Below are 20,352 nucleotides of genomic sequence, written 5' to 3' on the forward strand. Positions count from 1 at the left end.
TGGTGGGTGGGATCCCAAGTGATCAGTGAGCCAGTTGGACTGGAAATGAGGGACAGGGAAATGATACCAAGAGGGAGCACAGCACTGGGAAAGCCCATACCAGTCACAACGCCAATACAAGGGGTTTTCTGGCATAGGGATAGCTTGGCAACTGGGAACCAAGCAATACCACAAAGACACACCAGGCAACAAACCTCACACAAGAGATTTATTGGGGAGAAGAAGAGGATGGTAGCTGCTCTGACCCAGAAGAGAGAGGACAGAGGGCTGAGTTTTTACAGGGTCTTTGGAGCATGCCCAGTGAACTCGTGGAAAAGTACAGCTAGGCTGAACGTACTGCTTGGTGGTTACCTCTGAAACATTCTTAGGCTGTTAACACTGACAGGGCCTGGATTTCCAAGTGTAAGTGTCAGAGCTTGGAGGGGGAAAGTATCAGGGCAGCTGGGAGTCAAGGTATATCACAAAGTCAGACTGCACAATAAGCCTCACACAAGAGATTTATTGGGAGGAAAAAACCTAGGAGGGTGGCTGCCTATGCTCTGGAAGGACACAGCGGAGAAATGAGCAGAAGACAGGGTTTATATAGGGTTTTTTGGGGGGAGGGAATGGACGAAGCTTCCCAAAGTAGCTATGTGGCTTGATCTTGGGGCAGGCTCAGAGATTAATAGGTTTTTTTTTTTTCCATAGGGCTGGCCTGGCCGCTTTCCCCTGGATTTATTGGTTGCTGAGAAAGACCATTAGAACCTGTAGAGAACTCTGGGGTCAGGCCTTACCTGGAGGGGTCAAGCCTGGCCATCTGAGTAGTCTGGGGGTAGAGCCTGGCAGCTGGAGGTCTCTAGGGGCAGAGTCGACAAGAGGAGTCTCCCCTTAGCAGAGAAAGCCACCCACACTGACTAGCCAACACCAAGTCTTGGTGCTCAGGGTCAAGCCAGAGGAAGGGTGTTTCCCCTTGGCCTTTTTACCTTATACATCCCAGTCACTGATGGCATCAACTCAGAATCAATACATGGATTCAACACATTATACACACACAGGTCAAGGGCTGGAAAAATGTTCGAAGGGAAAACTGACATCAACCTATCTCCTACCATTAGGCTAACCGCCTACTCCTGGAGGATATAGGCTGGGAGGGATCCAAGAGGCTTTCAATCAAATGCCTGCGTGAAAAAAACTTCCTTTGCTCCTCTGACTCAAAAGCAGCTGCCTTTTGCTCACCCAAAAGCCCGCCCATCATTGATGAAGGCTCACCAAAGTACAACTCTGCCTAACTTGCAGGCAACCCAAGTCAGAAAAATAGCTCTGCAACCCAGCTAGCCAGTGCCTCCTCCCTCCAAGTTGTTCACTGTTTCTATAACCTTGGGGGGGGGAGCTTGCTAAATCTTGTAAGTTTCAACTTTCCCAGACACATCAGGGTTTGTTTACCTGCTAAGTTAGATGAGCCCCCTCCCCAGCTACGCCCCCACCTCTGCCTTTGGAAGGAATGTTTCCATTGGCAGGAAACCACTATAAACAGTGTATATGCCTCCATCTCAGCGGTGGGTTTCTGGTTTTGTGTTAAAAGCCCATGATAAAATATGAGCCATTGAACTCCATCTGGCCAATGGAAGTTGTAGGTCTGTCTGCTATATTTCCTGCAAAGTTTGGAGCTGGTAGAGACACTATTGGCTGGTTATCCCCAAATGCTCTAGAAGCTTTGCCTATGGTTTGCTGGGTGGCCTTGGCTGGACCATTGCATCTACCCAAGTTTCGGTGCATGAAGTTTTGATTCTGCTGCAAAGCAGAGTATTGTGGAGTTGATGGCCCCCTTGTATAGGAGTGACTGCATCATTTAGAGCTGGTCCCCAGCTTAACAGTTTCTCAGCTTTACCATCGCTCAAGAGTAAATAGTGTGCAGTAGGAACCATTCCTGGAGTTTTTGGATTTCCACTTCTGTATTAGTGATGGGCACTGAGCATCTCTTGGGATGCTGGGAGGGATGAGGAGCAATTGCTTTCAGGTGAGCAGGGCAGGAAAGAGTACCACTACACCATAGCGCACTGTGCTCAGCAGGTTAAGTGTCTTATTCAGCTTACACAGTTTAAATGGGAGGAGCGTCTGTATTTGAAGACACTGCCGGAATGAAATGGGAGGCTCTTGAGCAGCACACTCTGCAGATGCTCCAGATAGCACATAACCAAACACTAGATGAAACAAGTCGCAGAGAGCTTGTATAAATCCAGCCTATAACTCCTGAATTTGGGGGCAGAAGGATCGAGAGGACAAGGTCTTCCTTGGCTACATGGCAAGTACAAAGCCAGCCTGAGCAACTTGAGACTATGTGTGGTGATACTTTGTGTTCTAATAAAGCTTGCCCGAAAATCAGAGGGTGGAGTTAGCCACAGAGGCCTCAAGTCCTGTACAGACAGATAGGAAGTGATATGTCTGGGCAGAGAGAGGAATATAAGGTGGGAGGAGACAGGAGCTTAGCCCTCTTTTGGTTGAAGACTTAGCAGGGTAAGGGTTGTCTGTGGTTTGTGCCTTTGTCTCTCTGATCTTCCAGCATTTACCCCATATCTGGCTCTGGGTTTTTATTATTAAGACTAATTAGAGTTAGCACTACAACTCTGTCAAAAGAAAGGAAGGAAAAGAAGAGGAAATCAGGCATGGAGGCATGAACTTTAATGAGAGCACCCAGGAGGCAAAGGAAGGCAGATCTCCGTGGGTTTAAAACCAGCTTGGTCTACATATCAATTTCCAAGTCAGCCAGGGCTACATAGTCTTCATCTCGACTATAAGAGGGAAGGAGGGTAGCAAGAAGAAAGGAGAAAAAAATTGAACAAAATAAAAATCACACTAAAATAATTTTTTTTGAGACAGGGTCTCCCTATATTGTGATACAGCCTAGACTGGCCTCGAACTCTCAAGAGGTCTGCTTGCCTCTGCCTTTCAAGTGCTGGCATTAAAGGTGTACGCCACCATACCTAGCCACATGTACCATTTTTAGTAGAAATTACGTGACTATTATATGCCAGTGTAATATGTAATAATTCAATTACATTTCTGTGAGCCTGGCTGACTGGGGGCCAGAGTGACTGTCAAATTCTCCTACAAGGTGCTGCCACTGCCTTGAATAATGGCCTAAAGACTTTTTAATAAGAAAGATGGACACTCCCTCAAGGAATATGCAAAGGTGCCAGTAGGAGACACCTGAGACCATAAGAAATCTTTTAAATGCACACCTCTGGAAAGAGGACTGTGACCTGCTTGGATTTCTGGCCTGACAAGGATTTTCAAAACAAAAGATGGGACGGACGGTCATACACAGAAAGCATAAGGGGTTTAGGTATGAGAATTAAAACTGTCCTGCTGCTCAACTATGGGACCCTGGCCACGGGAGATTAAAATGGAGACTTATTTACAGCATAGCGAAACGGGCATAGTGTGGCGGAGAGCGGAAAGATGGCTGGTTCTCAGCAAACACTCAAGCTTAAAAACCTCAATGGAAAGCACTGTCTATAAAATGCCAGCTGCCGGCTTGGTGAAATGGCACCGAGCAAGGGTGGTAGGGTGGTTTAGCCTTTCCCACCCAGGCAATCACAGGCACCGATTACCCCAAAGTCCCCCACTGCACACATAAATATAAATAGTTTATAGCAACATACACACACAAAAGGTCTCAGGTTTGGGGAAACGTCCATTTATTTGGTCAATGCTGAAGATTTCGCTTCACCTATTTTTGCAGATATCAAAAGGCTGCCTGTCTCTCAGGCTTCTCTGATTCATCCAGGGGAAAACCCGAATGGTCCATTCAAGTTAAAGCTTATGGTGACTGGCCCTGTAGCCATATGCCCTTGAGAAGCTTCCCAGTATAAAAGAGAGCCATGGTTTCCACCAGGGACCAAGCACTACACATGCCCAGTGTCACCTGATATTGTCCACCACTCCGCCATCATAATGCATTTTCTGGAAACTAATAAAAACTGCACCTTCAGACACTATCTTTGTGCTAACCTCAATACCCGTTGGGAGACGGCAAATTAAAGCAACCCAATTTTAAAAAATGATGCCGGGTCTTCATCCGCTAAGAAGCAAACATCTGTGCCTCCAAACACTACACAGCAGCGGACAGGCAGGAGTATAAATTCTCAGGTCCTGTGGCCGCCGTGCGCGACACAGTAATGGGTTCGGTAATATTTTCAGGTTGAGCTGCATCCAAGGTGGGCATTTTTGACGTTCACCTTCTCACCCCATAACCGGCAGATGAACGCCCACACCTCTTTCTCCCAGCAAAGGTGGGTCGAGCTAAACAGAGCCTGTGACTGGTGACCACAAGGCCTCCGTGCAGGGCTCTAGGGAAGCGGGGTCCTCGCAGCCAACAGCTCCGCGAGGCGCAGGCCCGGCGGTTCCATCGTGACCACTGCAGGAGGACAATAGCTCATCAAGCCCCACGAAAGCCCCCGGACCCGTCGCGGAGCCTGGGCTGGCGGGGGATGAGGCTGAGCGACTCCTCCTAGAGGTGGTTATGTGGAGAAGGAGCAATCCCTTCTCCCTCCTCCTCCTCCCCCCGCTACTATCCGCGGCCCGGAGAACTGCCGCTTGCCGCCATTGACACGCACAGATACAACCCCAAGAAAGGCAGAGTCCTGCCCGACACCGGCGGCACGCGGGCCGAACCTGCGGCCGGGGATTGGCGCGCACTAGGCCACCGGGCGCCCGGAGCCCGCGGCGCAGCACCAGGTGAGCCCGCCATGCCCGTGGCATCATTGTTTCGGGGGGCGCCGGGAGTCTGGAAACAAAACCCTCTGCCCGGGCAGTGCAGGGGCCGAAGGGAGCCACGGCGCCTCCCCCTGTAGCCCTGTGGGCGCACCCCGGTCACCGACCCACCTCTGCCACAGAAATTAATAAATCGATTTGTTCAACTTGCTTCCTCGGGAGATAAAAGGGGGATTTGCTGAAGACGCCGCGCGTTGCCCGCAGCTGGCGAGGGGCCGAGGCACCCTGGGCCAGGCAGAGAGGATGCGGAGATGCGGGGTCCAGCGGCCCGGCTAGCGGTGCCGGGAGCTCAGGACTTCGAGGATGCGGAGCTTAGGGCGCAGGGGAGGGAGGAGGGAGGCGCCCGGGCGCCGAGGGGACCGGGCGGGGGACGCAGGCTCGCCAGGGCCGAGGGCGCGCGACCAGGGCCTCCGGGGTGCCGGGCTGGGCGCTGGCTGACAATGGAAGAGGACGCGGAGGCGCCGGGGCGGCGCGGGCGAGGAGCCGGGATGCTGCGGGCGCCGCGGCGGAGGAGGACGCGGGGCAGAGCACTCCCCTTGGGTTCCCTTTCCGGGGCGCTCGGTGCTTCTACCGGCAAATGGCGGCCCCTGTGCAGCTCGCCCTGCCTGTCCCAGCTGCTTAATTTGCGCGGGAAAATAACAATAATAATGTTATATCAAGAAGAGGGAAATCAATGTCAAGTCAAGAAAAGGTTGCACCCGCTGCCGCGGCTTGGAGTCCGCCCTGCCTCCCCGGCTGCCAGAGCGCCATCCAGGTGCACCGCATCCCAACCCCGCCAGCCTCCTGATCGCTCCCCAGAATGTCTTTCCACGCCTTTCCTCATGGGGGCGCCCTCATCTCCTGCCCTCTTTGTTCCTCTCAACAATGACCAAAGGGGCATCCAACCCCCCCAAACTTCAATTGCGCCTCCTTCTCCAGGAGCTGAGCTTTGCTCATTGTGCCTAGGAGTGAAATGGGCCACCGATGGGTCTGACTTATGCCTGACCATTGCTGCAGCCTTTGGGCCGTAGTTCTCTTGAGTGAGGGGAGAGTTAAAGGGGCTAGTGGAAAGAAGCTGAAAAACCAAAGTGTGGATTGCTGCCTGTTGGGGGACGCAATGGGAACCAGCCCAGACTGGAAAGCATTCTCCAGGTGAGCTGGCGGTCCTAGCTTCAGGGGAATTCACAGCAAGAGGCCACACACCCTAGGAGCCCTAGGGTGATCGATCCAGAGTGGTGAGCAGCGCCCTTGATCACGTGTTTATGTTGAATACAGTTGCACCCTCACTGGGTTGTGCAGTCGCTGCTACTTTAAAACGGTTCAGTAGGTAAGGGGGAAAGGAAATGTTATTCAGAGCAAAATGTCTTCGCTTATATCGTTTCAAAACAAATTAAACCGTGCATAATCCCCAACCAGTCCGCTCTGTTGGCTGGACTGAAAGTTGTCCCCTATACCACAGGGAACTCTCATAACTAAATGCTTGGAGCTCCGGAATCAGCCTGCTGTGCCTTTGGGTTCAGAAAGGTTGAAACGAAGGAACTGAAATATTGGAATCCCTCTGTGGGAAATTGTATCTTAATAGAATAATTCACATCAGCAAAATCTCTTTCCTGCTTCCAGATTCCCTCCTAAAATACCGTCTTCCTCTCCTCGAGTTTGTCCCACCCTGACACTGGGTGTGCCTCACCTGGCTCCACTCATCCCTTAATCTTCAGATCAGATTGACAGTCTCTGCTATTTCAGAGCTCCATAAAGAGACCTTAACCTCTGTGGATCCAGAAGGTCCTAAAGATCCCAACCGTACCCCATCTTCTGCCTTGCTGCCCCAGCTTGTTTGGCGCCTTTGGTCTTCTGTGCCGGGGTGGCTGGGACCCCCTGCTGACTATAGCCGAGACAGACAAGCCATGCTTTCTCTACCTCCTGCCAGGAAAGCAGGGGGTGAATTCTGTGGCAGACAGCTTTAAATGGAAGATATCAATTCCTACAGAAAGGCCCGGGCAAAGATTGAATTCTCTTAAGAATTTATTAGTATTCATAAGACATAACCTCAAAGTTACCTTCTTGGTGAGTGCTTTTGAAAAGTGTGTGTTGTGGAGATGAGCAAAAGACGGGGATCACCAGGGATGGACCAGCCCGCATTCACTGAATTGAAACTCTTAAACAGGTCCTAGCAGGGAGAGCAACACGGATTTAAGGAAGTCAGGGTCCCACTCTCAGTGAGCGTCCTACTGCAGGTCTAGGAGATACTAAAAATAAAAATGCAGGCAGTGCGAGGGGAAAAGTGTTATCGTTTATGCTCTTTGGAACTTGGGTACCTTCTACTGCCTAGAGGTGTGAGTGTCTATAGAGACAATGTGGCACTATTTAAAAAAAAATTAGTGTGTGTGTGTGTGTGTGTGTGTGTGTGTGTGTGTGTGTATGGGCACGCATTGCCATGGTACCCATATAGAGGTCAGAGGACAGTGCCAGGTGCCAGCCCTTGCCTTCCACCCTGTTGAGACAGGCTCTCTGCTTTTTTACCCACCATGGAGGCCAGGTAAACTAACTCTCGGGCTTCTGGTAGTTCTGACTCTGCCTCCCATTTCTCTGAAGAATGACTGGGATTGCAAATACTCTTCCCACTGGTCAGGCTTTGATGCAGGTTCAGGGATTTGAACTCGGGTCCTCATGTTTTTGTTTCAAGAGCTTTTCGCCATGGAGCCATCTCCCTAACCTTGAGCTTGGCGTTATTAAATATGTAATACGCACATGCTACAAAGTAGCAGTTCATTTCTTCTTCTGATATTGTTATAGTGTGTGTGTGTGTGTGTGTGTGTGTGTCGCATGTGTGTGGAGATCAGAGGGCAACTTACCCGAGTTGGTTCTCATCTTCCATGATGTGGGCCCTGGGGATCAAACTCAAATTATCAGGCTTGACAGCAAGCACCTTTACCTCTAAGCCATTTCCATAGTACTCCATGTCTTCGTGTATATCCCCCTGAAGCAGACATGTGTGCTCTGTGTGTGCAAACACTCATGGCAGAGTTGAGGTAGTTTCAACACTTAGAAGACACCTTAACAGCCAGCAGTAAGAACGCTACATGCTCCCTCACACATGCACATTCTAAGAATACTACACAGCAGTTAGAAAGAATAGAGCCAGTGTATATATACAGAGAAAAATCACCAAGACACTACTAATAATGAAAGAAAAGGGCAAATTGTGGGCTGCAAAATGAAACTATAGACTTCTGTAAATTAAAATGCCATCTAAATGGGTCGAAAGTGTGAAGAGGATATTTGAAGGACCATGAAGAGCTTTGGGTCACAGCTCTGGAGGCTGGTGTGACCTTTGACATTGTACACATTGTGCAAGCAATTTGTGGATTGCTTGGACAGGAAGGAGATGCAACTAGTCATTTGGAAATAATATAAGATAATATGTATAAAAAGCCACAAAAATGCTACAGTTTTTCAGGCTGGAAGGGAGGAACAGGACTAGGCTTCCTAAGAAGGTGGTGGGATTGAATGGAAGCGGTTGAGTGACCAGGTAAGAAGTGCTCCCTCAGCTCCTCCATCTCCAACAAGATTTTATGTGCTATCCCAGCAAGGCTGAGTCTAGGCCTATCCAGCTTCCCATTGAAGGATGAACAAAAAAAAAAAAAAAAAAACCCACAATGCTTTTCATCAGAATGATTCTCCAAACAGGTTCATGAGAAATTTAGGAGGAGGGGAGAAATAGGAGAAAGGAGAAAGAAGTAGGGGGTGTTTCTTGGTTTCATGACAGGATGTCATGTAGCCCAGACTGGTCTTGAACTCTCTGTAGAGCCAAGAATGGTCTTGAGCCCCAGATCCTCCTGCCTGTGCCTCCCAGACTCTGGGTCACATGCGTACAGCGGCACACCTAGTTCATGCAATACCGAGACCCAAATCCAGAGGTCCATAATGCTAGGAAAGCCCTCTGCCAGCTGAGCCCCACCCCAGCCTGGAGTCCTCTAGCAGTCCTGGAAGCTACTGTTTTCAGAAACAGCTAGAAGGCAGGGGGTTTCTCTTGGGGATTAAATTGGACAGGAAGATAGGTATTGGAAAAGGTATTTCATTTCACAAAATGCAGCGGAAACCTGAAAATGCCTTTGTAAAGGAATTAAAAAATATTCATACTATGTTTTAGTGTGTGCATGGCGGGGTGGGGAGGGCAGGCAGAAGACAACTTTCAAGCGTCCTGAGCGCCCTCCTTCTTAGGGGTCCTGGGGCTAGAACTCAGGTCTTTAGACTTTGCGGCAATCACCCTTCCCCACCTAGCCATCTTGATGGTTTTAAAAAATGCTTTGTATTTGTTTTTGGTGATTTTTCGTAGGCTCTTTTTTTGCTTATTCTGTTTTGTTTGCATTTATATTTCCTCCTCCTTAGTTTAGATGCCTATTTTAACTGTAATAAGAGAATAGAATAATTAGTGTGAATTTGGGTGGGTGTGTAAATAGGGAGGAGATGGGAGGTGTTGGGACAGGAAACCATAATACAAATAGTGTATTGTCAATAAAAAGCATTTCCTCTATCACTAAAAAAAAAAAATGCTTTGGTAGCCACACATTTCAGTGGTTTCTTTTGACGTACTCACTCACTTAAGGGATACTTACTGTCACCTATGTCTCTAGCACGCCACAAGGAGTTGTCAGGGCTACAACCGAGTGAAACAGAAAGGAACCCACGAACTGGAGGGTGTAGCTGTGGCAGGATTTTTCCTAACTCCCGAAAACTGTCGTCTGACTGCCATACAAAGACCGCAGCACACACAACAACAACAACAACAACAGCATACATACACACTCATGGATGAATAAATGTAATTTAAATTTTTTTGTAATTTTTGCTTCTTTTGAGGAAACAAATCAAAGAGTTCATGTTGAGGGCCAATGAGTAGACTAGGTGGCCAAGGAGCTTGCTGCCAAATCTGATGGCCTGACTGATCCCGTGGTGGAAGGGGAGTTCCGGGTCTTGCAGATAGATTATCCTTTGGACTCCATATGCACGTCGTGGTACATGTATGAATACACACACGCATGCACATGTACACGCAAACATATAGCGTGATAATTAAAAAGCAGGAATTCAAAAGTTCGTGTTTGATGACGTATGCACTGCCAGCCCGGCTCTATTCTGAGCACTTGATATGAATGAACTTATTTAGTTCTGACCACGGCGCCACAGATCGTTGATGTTACGATCTCAGCCCTTCAGAAAAGAAAGCAAAGGCTGAGGATGTGCCAAAGGACTCCAGCCCAGGAAACCTGCCAGCACGCTCTATCTGTGTATTAAAAAAGAAAAAGGAAAAAAAAGTGCTTGTAGTTCAGTGATTCCGTGCTGATTTATGCAGACTTTTTTGAAGTATGAAAATTTTTATTTATAAAACTTATTTGCATCCCTGCCGGGAAACTCCTCCCATGCTGTGACAAATGAAAGATAAAGAGAATCCGAGGGAGCCACTGAGCGCTCGGCTCTCAACTGTCGTGTCACAGAGTATTAAGTGAGATGAATCTGGTGGTGTCTCTGAAGCCCTCGCTGTTCGTTTATCCATCTCGGCATCCGTCATACTTTGCCTGATTTATTTGACTGGCATTGCCAATTTGGGCCTTGGGTGGAGTAAGTAATTCAAGTCAAAATTCCCATGCTGTGACACGAATAGGTGCTAGACGCACACACAGACACCAGCCTGGGGGCGCCACTTCTGCTAATTTCCCGATGTCACAGAGTCACTAAGCTGGTCTTTAGTGTTGGCATTTGTTTCTTGTGGGTATTTATGTGTGTGGGTGTGCACATGCTACTGCATACATGGACCACATGTATGCAGAGGACATGGCTGCAGAGGACTGAAGAGGACTGGTGTGCAGGGGACATTCCCCTCCTCCCCCATGCGTGTCCCAGGGATCACACTTGGGTTGGCAGACTTGGCAACAAGTACCCTTACCTGCCTAGCCATTTGCCAGCCTTAGCCATATTCTTTTAACCTAAAATTATAATACTCAATCTGCCTCAAAATTTGAGGGTTGTTTCTGGATATAAGACATGATTCTAGTAAATACGGTTGTTTCCGTAAGAATTAGGCAAAAACCTAGTAAGTTCAAATCCAAATCTTCTGTGCCCCAGGCCTATGCATGCAGGGCAGTACTATAAGTGGTGTATGTACAGAATATTGTAACTTATAATTTCCCCAACCCTTGCTGCTCAATAAAGCATAAAATTAAATAGCGGTGTGGCCCACAGAGAGGTCAAGGCCAATAGCTTCTGCAATAGATGCCATAAATGTTTAGGTCAGAGGATAATTCAGCGCCTTCCCCATCAGCACCGGAAAGTTACAAATTGAGTATTCTCACGGAATTTCAATCAAGAGATAATCCATTCATATATTCCTCTGCATACCATCAGCTGGATTCTGTGTATGTGTGTGTGTGCGCGCACATGTGGTGTCTGTATAACTACATGTTTGTCGGTATGTTTGTGTGAGTGTATTGTCAGGCCAAAGGTTTATTTGTGGTGTGTGTGTGTAAATAGAAGCCAACTTGCAGGAGTTTATTCTCTCCTTCCACACCATGTAGGCTCCAGAGATGCCTTGACCAGCCCCAACCCCATGACTCTTGTTTTGTTTTTGTTTTCTGAGACAGTATCTCTCTATGTAGCCCTGCCTAACCTGGCACACACTTTGTAGACCAGGCTGTTCTTGAACTCAGAGAGCTCCAATTATGTCTGCTTTCCCTGCGGTTGAGGTTAAAGATGTGTAACCATGCCCAGCACACCAACTGATTCTCTTAAGAAAATGCTAGGCTGGGTGGCCAGTGAGCCCCAGGGAGCGTCCCATCTCTACCTCCCCGTGCCACATCGCATCTGACTTTTTACATGGGCTCTGGGAATACAAACTCTGATCCTCATGCTTGCAGACTGAGCCATCACCTTGAACAGAATGTGTCCTTTAGCTGTTGTCTGATTTTTTTTTAAACTCTATTTAACTTTATTTCATGCACATTGGTACAACAATGTCAGATTCTCTGGAACTGGAGTCACAGACAGCTGCGAGCTGCCATGTGGATGCTGGGAATTGAACCCGGGTCCTCTGGAAGAGCAGTCAGTGCTCTTAACCACTGAGCCATCTCACCAGCCCAGCTGTTGTCTGATTAACAAGGTGTATCATTGTCCTGGTGGGTAGGGACCAAACCGTGCTGGTGCTCAGTGAAGTCGACTTTTCAGGCCGGTTTTTCTTTTCTGTGGCTATAAGCAAGAAACCGTGACTTCGAAAGAAAGCTCCCTGGGTGCGGCCAGCTTTTCCTGGTGTCAGTGGTTGTATCAGGTGATGCTCACGTAGGCTCCTGGGTCCAGTGTCTGTGGAACATCTTTTCTGGGGAAAGCCTCAGAGGTCAGCAGGTGCAACGTTCTCTGTTAGAACTCTGCAGAGTTCTCAAGCACCGCGCTCCCCTTCCAGCTAGAGAGTTCCTGTAAGCTTTCGCTCAAGCCAAAGAAAAGTTTTAAAGAATCTGTGGATTTGGTCCACAGCTCTACCACCATTGGGTCTCTGTGGGCAGCAGAGGGAATGATGTGGCAAAACCCATGGGCGTTTCACTGGTGCCAGCATTTGGGGACTGGGGGGGGGGGGGCAGGGGCACACACTGTAATCTGCCACCTGCCAACAGCCCAAAATGCTGCAACAGAAAGAAAAGCCCCAGTGCTGGAGAGGTGGCTCAGAGGTTAAGAGCACCGGCTGTTCTTCCAGAGGTCCTGAGTTCAATTCTCAGCAACCACATGGTGACTCACAACTGTCTGTAGTGAGATCTGGCGCCCTCTTCTGGTCTGAAAGCATGCATGCGAGCAAAGCACTGTATACATAGTAAATAAATAAATCCTGTATTGGAAAAGAAGGGAGGAAGGGAAGAAAAGAAGAGAGGGAGGGAGGGAAGGAAGGAAGGAAGGAAGGAAGGAAGGAAGGAAGGAAGGAAGGAAGGAAGGAAGGAAGGAAGGACAGCCCCAGCCACTTACTTCTAAGGGAAGGGAAAGAGAGCAGGGAGGTGTGGGTGGAAAGGAGTGGGTGAGGGGTCTCCACAGCTGCTGCCTGTGTTCAGTCAGACTGTTGGCATGAGGGCAGATGTCAGGTGTCTGTGTCTGCCTTGGTGGATCAGGTAGCACCAGCAACCTGCGACCCGCACCCCAAGCCCTGAGCAGCTGGCTGATCTTGAATCAGACGACACCAGTCCCCTTCCTAGAGAAGCCCAAAGGATGCTGCTTGTAAGAAACTCTGTTACTAGTTGGAATTGATCAGATTTTGAGGAAATGACAGTTAACCCAGACAAATCCCATTTATCCATCTCAAGCAAGAAGGCAAGCAGTGGCTAGGCTAAACACACTGAAGTTTTTCTGTTTGCTTGTTTGTTTGGTTGGTTGGTTTTTGTTTCCCATCAATAAATAGATTCAAGGCTAGGGAGGTGTCTCCATGAATAAAGGTGCTTACCCTTTGGAAGCTTCATGACCTGAGCCTCAGGAACCCATGTGAAAGTGGAAGGAGAAAACAGCCCCCCGTAGAGCTTCCCTCTTGGCTTCCTAGGGCATATACCCCCATAGAACACACACTAATAAATAAACAGATCCAAAAGGCAAACTCGCTCCTCTTCTGGGTGACTTTCATCTGAGGTGCATTTTTAGCTCAGATTCAAACGAAATAAAATTACTAGCCATCTTTCATCCAACTAATACCATTAAGGGCCAAATGTATTTATATTAAAACAGCATATGGACAGCTGGGAAGAAATAAACACAGCCACAACTTCTGCTTTTCTCTTGTTAAAAAAAAAAAACAACAACCATAGCTTGGGTTCAACAAAGACAAGATAAACGTGTTAAAAGTCACCATGTGCAACTAGGGAGGTGGCTCAGAGAGTGAGCAGGCACAAGGACCTGAGCTTAATCCCCAGAACCCGCCCCCCCCCCCAAAAAGCCAGAATCTGTACTGGAGAGATGGCTCAGAGGTTAAGAGCACTTGTTGCTCTTCCAGAGGACCCGGGCTTGATTCTCAGCCTCTGCAAGACAGCTCACAACTGCCTGTGATCTGGCCTCCATGGCCACTGCACACAGACCAAATACCCATACACATAAAATAAAAATAAATACCTCTGCTGGGCGGTGGTGGCTCGTGCCTTTAATCCCAGCACTTGGGAGGCAGAGGCAGGTGGATCGCAGTGAGTTTGAGGCCATTCTGGTTTACCAAGCAAGTTCCAGGATAGCCAGGACTATTGCACAGAGAAACCCTGTCTCGAAATACATTCACACATACATATATCTTTAAAACAAAAGACAGTGGCTTGGTGGTGCATGGTTGTTATCCATGTCCTGGGGAGGTGGAGACAGTGGATCCCTGGGGCTTGCTGGCCAACCAGCGTCATCAAATAAATGAGTCCTGGGCCAGGAGACCATGCAGGTCTCAAAAACCAAGATGGACAGCTTCTGATAAGAGTCTCTGAAGTTAACTTCGGGCTTCCACATGCATTTGTGCACACACACCCACACACTTGCATGCATGCATGCACACACACGTGCCCCCCCACACACACACACACAAATTCACCTACAGGAGGCCTCATCTCTCCCGATGTTCTCTGGAATGACCCAGGTGGCCCTAGTTCTCTGCCTCTGAGTTACAGAGCGCACACGAGCCTCTCCCTCGATAGCACGAATGGAAATGCATTCTTTTAAGAAGGGAGCGATTTGTCTTCCGATAGTATAATTAAAATCAATTGGATTAATGCTGGCTTTTTATGTTTATGGTTGGTTAATTCGGTTAATTTGATCCTCCTGTCATTTTGATAAAGCTGCATTTAGTGTTGCTTTTTACATGATAAATTGGTGCTGTACTTTAATGTATGTGACAATGAAATTATTGACTGTTCTCAGTCACTCAAAGATGGCCCTGGAAGAGAATGGCGTGGAAAGTATTACTTGTGCAGTAATGGCTTGCCCTCAGAGCTCCTAAATGGACGTGTAATAGAGCTAGTGATGTAGCTAGTATCCCTGAAAATGGGTTTTACAGCTACATAGTAATGCTAACAAACTCTTATTGTCTTAATACAATACTCAGGATAAGACACCAAACTATGTTAGAATTCTATTAGGTGGGAGCTGTCAAGAGGCTCTGCTTCCTGTTTCATCCCCTCTGAAATGCATAGAGTTAGTATATTTATATTGAATTCCTTTATGTCCTATTTTATCTCATTTGATTCTCCCAGAGGACATTTTTGAACTGACAGGAAAAAAAAAAGCTACTGCATGGTGGTGTCTGCTTCATTTTTTTCATAAATATTTACAATCTACAATATTCTGGAGCACAATACCACAGAGGAGGGAAATGCCACAGGTACTAAAGGAATCGTAACACCGTCTACTGATCCGTCGGGGACAATGCTGGGAGTTTCGTGTTTGAAAGTGTCCCAAAAAACAGTGTTTAAAAGGTTTTTAAGAATTTGTTTTCATCATTGAAAGGCAGTACGACGTGTTATTTCTTGCTTCCAGATAACAGAGGTGAATGTTTGACTTGTATAGTTCTGAAGCAAAGAATTTCAAAAGAGAATTTTAACAGTATCAGGATTCTGGGTCCTTTGGCAAGATGAGGTAGACACATGAACAGACATCACCTGGGACATGATGGTTGCAGTGACTGTATCCAGCCTCCACCCTTTCCCTCTCCTGCCGCCAGTCTTCTCCAGCCCTCAGCTGAGGATGTAGTTCATTGGTGGAGCAGTTGCCTAGTGAGTCTGTACACACACACACACACACACACGTAGACAAAACACCCATACACATAGAAAAATTTCGTTTGAAAAAGTAACAGAAAAGAAATGATAAATGCCTTTTGGAAGAAGTGTAACTTTTCTTCTTCCTCCTCCTCCTCCTCTTCTGTTTATCACATGCCTATTTGTGTGCTGGAAATGACAGAGGTTAAACCTAGGTTGTCAGGCTTTGTGGCACGCACTTCCAGCCACTGAGCCATCTCTCGGGCGCCCAGTTTTTTTTTAGAAGCACACTTTTAGGTAGCCCAGGCTGGCCCAGAACTCACTATGGGGCCTACAATGATGATGAATTCCTGATCCTCCTGCCTCCACCTCCTAATGCTGGCATAACAGTATTTCTGGTTAGTGAACCCAGCTTGGAAGTGTCATTGTTGTTTAAGAATTTCGCAGATCTCATGGGCAAATCAGCTTTAGAAATGAATGTGTTGGTGAAGAAGCTGAGCTCAGCTGTCTTCTGAGTGGACGGTGACTTCATGTGAAAAGAGTGAGATTATTTTTATTTATTTGTTTGTTGGTTGGTTGGTTGATTGATTGTTTTTTCGAGACATGGCTTCACTGCATAGCCCTGGCTGTACTGAAACTTGGTCTGTAGATCAGACTAGCCACGAACTCACAGAGAGCCATTCGTCTCTGCCTTCCGAGTGCTGGGACTAAAGATGTGTGCCAACTCTACCCTGCTTAGTTTTTTTTATTTTATGCGATTATAATATAATTATGTCATTTCCACCCTTCCCTTTCCTCCCTCCCAACCCTTCCAATTACTCCTCACCTTGTTCTCTTCCAAATTCATGGCCTCATTTTCTTTAACTATTGTGGATATATGTATGTGTCTGCATGCATATTCCTAACTGCATAAAGACTCAGTCTATATAATGTCTCTTATGTGTATGTTTTCAGGGCCGACCATTTAGTATTGGATAACCAATTGTTGGACTCTCCCCTGGGGAGCCCCATTTCTTCTGCTCTAACCATCCCTGAGTTGCCTGTGGTTTTTTTTTTGTAGGGTTGAGGCCTCGTGAGCTTTCCCCTTCTGTTTTGGGATGTCTGTTGGTGTTGTCCTTGTTTAGGTCATGTTAGTTAGTCATGCTGATGAGACTTCACAGGCATAATGTTTATAGGAGACACACTCCCTGATCCTCTGACTCCCACACTCCTTCCACCCCCTCCTCCACAATAATCCCTTAGCCTTAGATGCAGGAATCGTTTGGTTGGTTGGTTGGTTGGTTTTGGTTTTTGAGACAGGGTTTATCTGTGTGTAGCCTGGAATTCGATGTGTAGACCGGGCTGGTCTTGAACTCACAGAGATCCGCCTGCCTCTGACTGGGAGTGCTGGGATTAAAGGTGTGCACCACCACCTGCCAGGTGCAGGAACTGTAGTTAGAGATGTATCCATTGGAACTCAGATCCACAGTCTTCACTTTCATTGGCTGTTGTTTTCTGGAATGATTCTTGTTTGTTGCTCCTTGGTGAGGTTTTTTTTTTTCTTTTTTTCTTTTTCTTTTCTTTTTTTTTTTTTTTTGAGGATTCTCCACACTGATTACACAAGGTTTATTGAGGTCCAAGTTACAGTACTGCAGACAGTGAGGGCAACGTTAATGCCATAGTTTGTGTATTAAATAAGGTGTCTTTAAAACAGAAACCCACATATAACAAAGCCGTGGAGCTGGGGTGCTGTTCAGTGGGCTGGTGCTCACTTAGCACATCTGGAACCCTGGCTTCTAGCCTTAGCACACTGAACAAGACATAACTACAGGTGTTCGTCATCTTACAGATGGGATATGCTCCTATGGCCCTACAGTAAGTTGAAGATAGCCCAAGTAGGTGTTTGTCATCTTACAGATGGCTTATGTTCCAGTAGCTCTATAATAAGCTGAAGATATGAAAGTCCTTGAATTCACCTACACTCTCCAGAACGCCATTTCAGCAGCATGGAATCAGAACAGTGCTGCTTCCTCCTCCCCTGTGACCACAGGGCAAGCTGGGAACTGTAGTACGCTACAGTCCAGCAACACAAGCAAACATCCAACTGCGTCATCGCTTGCCTGTAAGATTAAAATGCCAAGTTGAAGGTATGATTCCTACCAAATGCATCTGTCTAGCTGTCATACCTCTGTCAAGTCAAAAAAACAAACAAACAAACAAAAAAACAGACAAGGCATGTCTATACGTGTTTAAGCCGGTAGGCAATGAGACAGACACAGAAATCCAAGACTTCCATAACTTCCAGAGGTCCCAGTGAGGCCACTATTGCAGGAGAAATGCCTGATGGATCTATTTATTGAGTGGTTGAATCAGCCTGTGTGCCCTAGCCACAGTGAGTGACCGATGAGACACGTGCAGCTGTTGGGTGCTGCACAAGCGCTCGAGAGGTGGAATGGGACTGGACACGGTCAGCCTCGTTTGCTTTATGTGTTGACTTTCGTCTGGCAGTTTTATTTGCAGCAGTGGTTCCTAACCATCCTAATGTTGTGACCCTTTAATACAGTTCCTCACGTTGTGGTGATTCCCCAATCATAAAATTATTTCATCGCTACTTCATAACTGTAATTTTGCTACTATTATCATTCATAATGTAAATGTCTGATATGTGGGAAATCTGATATGCAAGCCCTGTGGGGGTCGAGACCCACAGGTTGAGAACCTCTGGTTTACAGCAACCATCAAGAACCCCACTTGGCCACAATCAAGCGTCATCAGAAGGAAGACATTAAGGACTCTATCAGTAGTATCCTTGCTGCCCAAGCATAAGGACCTGAGTTACGACTCTAGCACTTGAAAAGCCAGGCATAGTGGTATATGCTGATAATCCCAGCACTGGGGAAGCGGAGACAGGCAGACCCCTGGGGCTCATCCACCAGCTAGTCTGACTTTATCAGTGAGCTCCAGGTTCAGTGAGAGACCCTGTCTCAAAAAATGCGGTGGAGAGTAATGAAGGAAGATGAGCAGTGTTGACCTTTGCTCTCCACATGCACATAACACACACGCTTGTACACAGTTACACACAGTTGCACACCCTTACACACAAAAGAGAAGGGAAGAGAGAGACAGAGAAAGAGCGAGAGGAGAGAGAGAGAGTCTGAAAACCCCAGCCATCATGAGCTGGTAGTGATTGGGCCCCACAGAGATCAAACACTCCCCTGCTTTCCCAGAATGCTGCAGTGAGGGAGGGGGAAGCTCACTGAGAGCCCCAGCCCCAGAGCGAGTTCTTGGCGTAGTTACTACCTTTACTATGGTTCCTTTACAGACAGGGACATTCCACAATATCTGTATGGTTTCCTGCTCAATAACAACCCGTAAGACCATGTCTCATTGATGCCCTGATGACACAGATTGTACCACAAATGCCAGTTCTAGACATCACAAAAAAGTCTCAAAAACAAAGGTTCGCCGTAAAGTCCCTGAAATATGGCAATTAGTGGACCACGCCAGCGAGAGTCTATCGCCTGTATTCGGGGGAGGGCTGCAAATTATTATCTGTCCTTAATTGTCTACAAAATCTAATTGCCCTTCTGGGCCCCAGACCAGACTCTAGAACAGCAGACTCCCAGCTCCCCTTCCCAGCATGCCCCAGTGATGATCTTCAAGCGTCTGAGGAGGTATTTCCTGGTTCCTTATGAGTACACTTAGAGCTAGCCTGGTCAACGGGCCATTGTAATGAGATCATACACCTCGGGTCCTTCAGCTGCGGACCAACTAGATGAACTGCAGGTCAGGGCTTTCTTGAAGTCCGTTAAGAGATGCCATGTGCAGCCTGGGATATGGGACCCCCGGGGGGACCCTGGGAGGTCCATATCATCGCACAGTGAGCTCCAGCCAGCCAGTGTTTTCCTCTCAAACTTGTAAATAAACAGCATAGATTGTCATCCATGAGCTCTGCCTGATGGGAGCCAAACTGCGAGCAGAGCAGGCGGTAAACAAGGGTAAACATTAACTAGTACTCAGATGGGCTTGGACCCTCCCACTGAGGGAGTCTTTCTTCCTAGACCAGAGATTCTCAACCCTCCTAAAGCTGCGATCCTTTAATGTAGTCTTTGTCTTGTGTTGATTCCCCAACCATAACATTATTTTCATTGCTATGTCATAACTAACGTTGCTACTGCTAGGAGTCATACTGTGAATATCTGTGTTTTTCCAGTGGTCTTTTGGGGGGGCAGTCACAACCTACAGGGTGAGAACAGCTGCTGTATACAGTAGACCCACCCCAGACTCAAGTTCACAAGCTGTGGATACAAAACTCATTCAAACTTTGAACTCCTCCCTCTTCCAAGACAGAGTGGAGTAAAGAAACCTGGGGAAGGAGGAATCTAGGGTGATTTCTCTGTAGAGTACAAACAGAGAACAGATACACCTAGGTGGTCCCAGGGTTTAGAGGCTCTCCAGTGGTAGGGAGGTGAGAGGCTTCCTTTCCTGGTGGACTTGGGACCCTTTCAGCTCCCAAGCAGCCCTCCTCACTTCACCCATGGGTTCTAGCAATGGGCAGGGTGTCTTAGCCCTAGAAAATTCCAGGGACCCTGCAGGTGAGCACCTGGCTGCTTGAAGGCCAGGCTGGCCTCGAACTCACAGAGATCCACCTTCCTCTATCTCCCTAAGTACTGGGATTAAAGGCGTGTGATGCCACCACCCATGAAGTGGTCATTTCCCAGATAGACCTCACCTGGCCCTGCTTCCCCAGTTCTGGGCCAGGCTGTCAGCAACAGGAAGCCTGAAGCTGCAGAAGGAAGTCTTGCATTTAGAGCCTTTAGAAACCCACAGCCAGTGTCCCTGGGCCATCTCACCTTGATTTTCCTTACCCAGCTAATTTGTCTTCGTGAGTATTTTAAGC

General features: G+C 47.6%; 1 protein-coding gene across 1 annotated transcript in view; it reads left to right on the plus strand.

Moving 5' to 3' along the window:
• The first annotated feature begins 4,395 nt into the window (after positions 1-4,395).
• Macroh2a2 (macroH2A.2 histone) overlaps positions 4,396-20,352 on the plus strand; it is a 35,175-nt gene continuing 19,218 nt past the window's right edge. Inside the window, exon 1 of the mRNA XM_075980156.1 lies at positions 4,396-4,716. The gene's annotated coding sequence lies outside the window, so the exon portion shown is untranslated. The remainder of the gene's footprint in view (positions 4,717-20,352) is intronic.

The sequence above is a fragment of the Microtus pennsylvanicus genome, chromosome 7, assembly GCF_037038515.1.
Source record: "Microtus pennsylvanicus isolate mMicPen1 chromosome 7, mMicPen1.hap1, whole genome shotgun sequence".
Lineage (NCBI taxonomy): Eukaryota > Metazoa > Chordata > Mammalia > Rodentia > Cricetidae > Microtus > Microtus pennsylvanicus.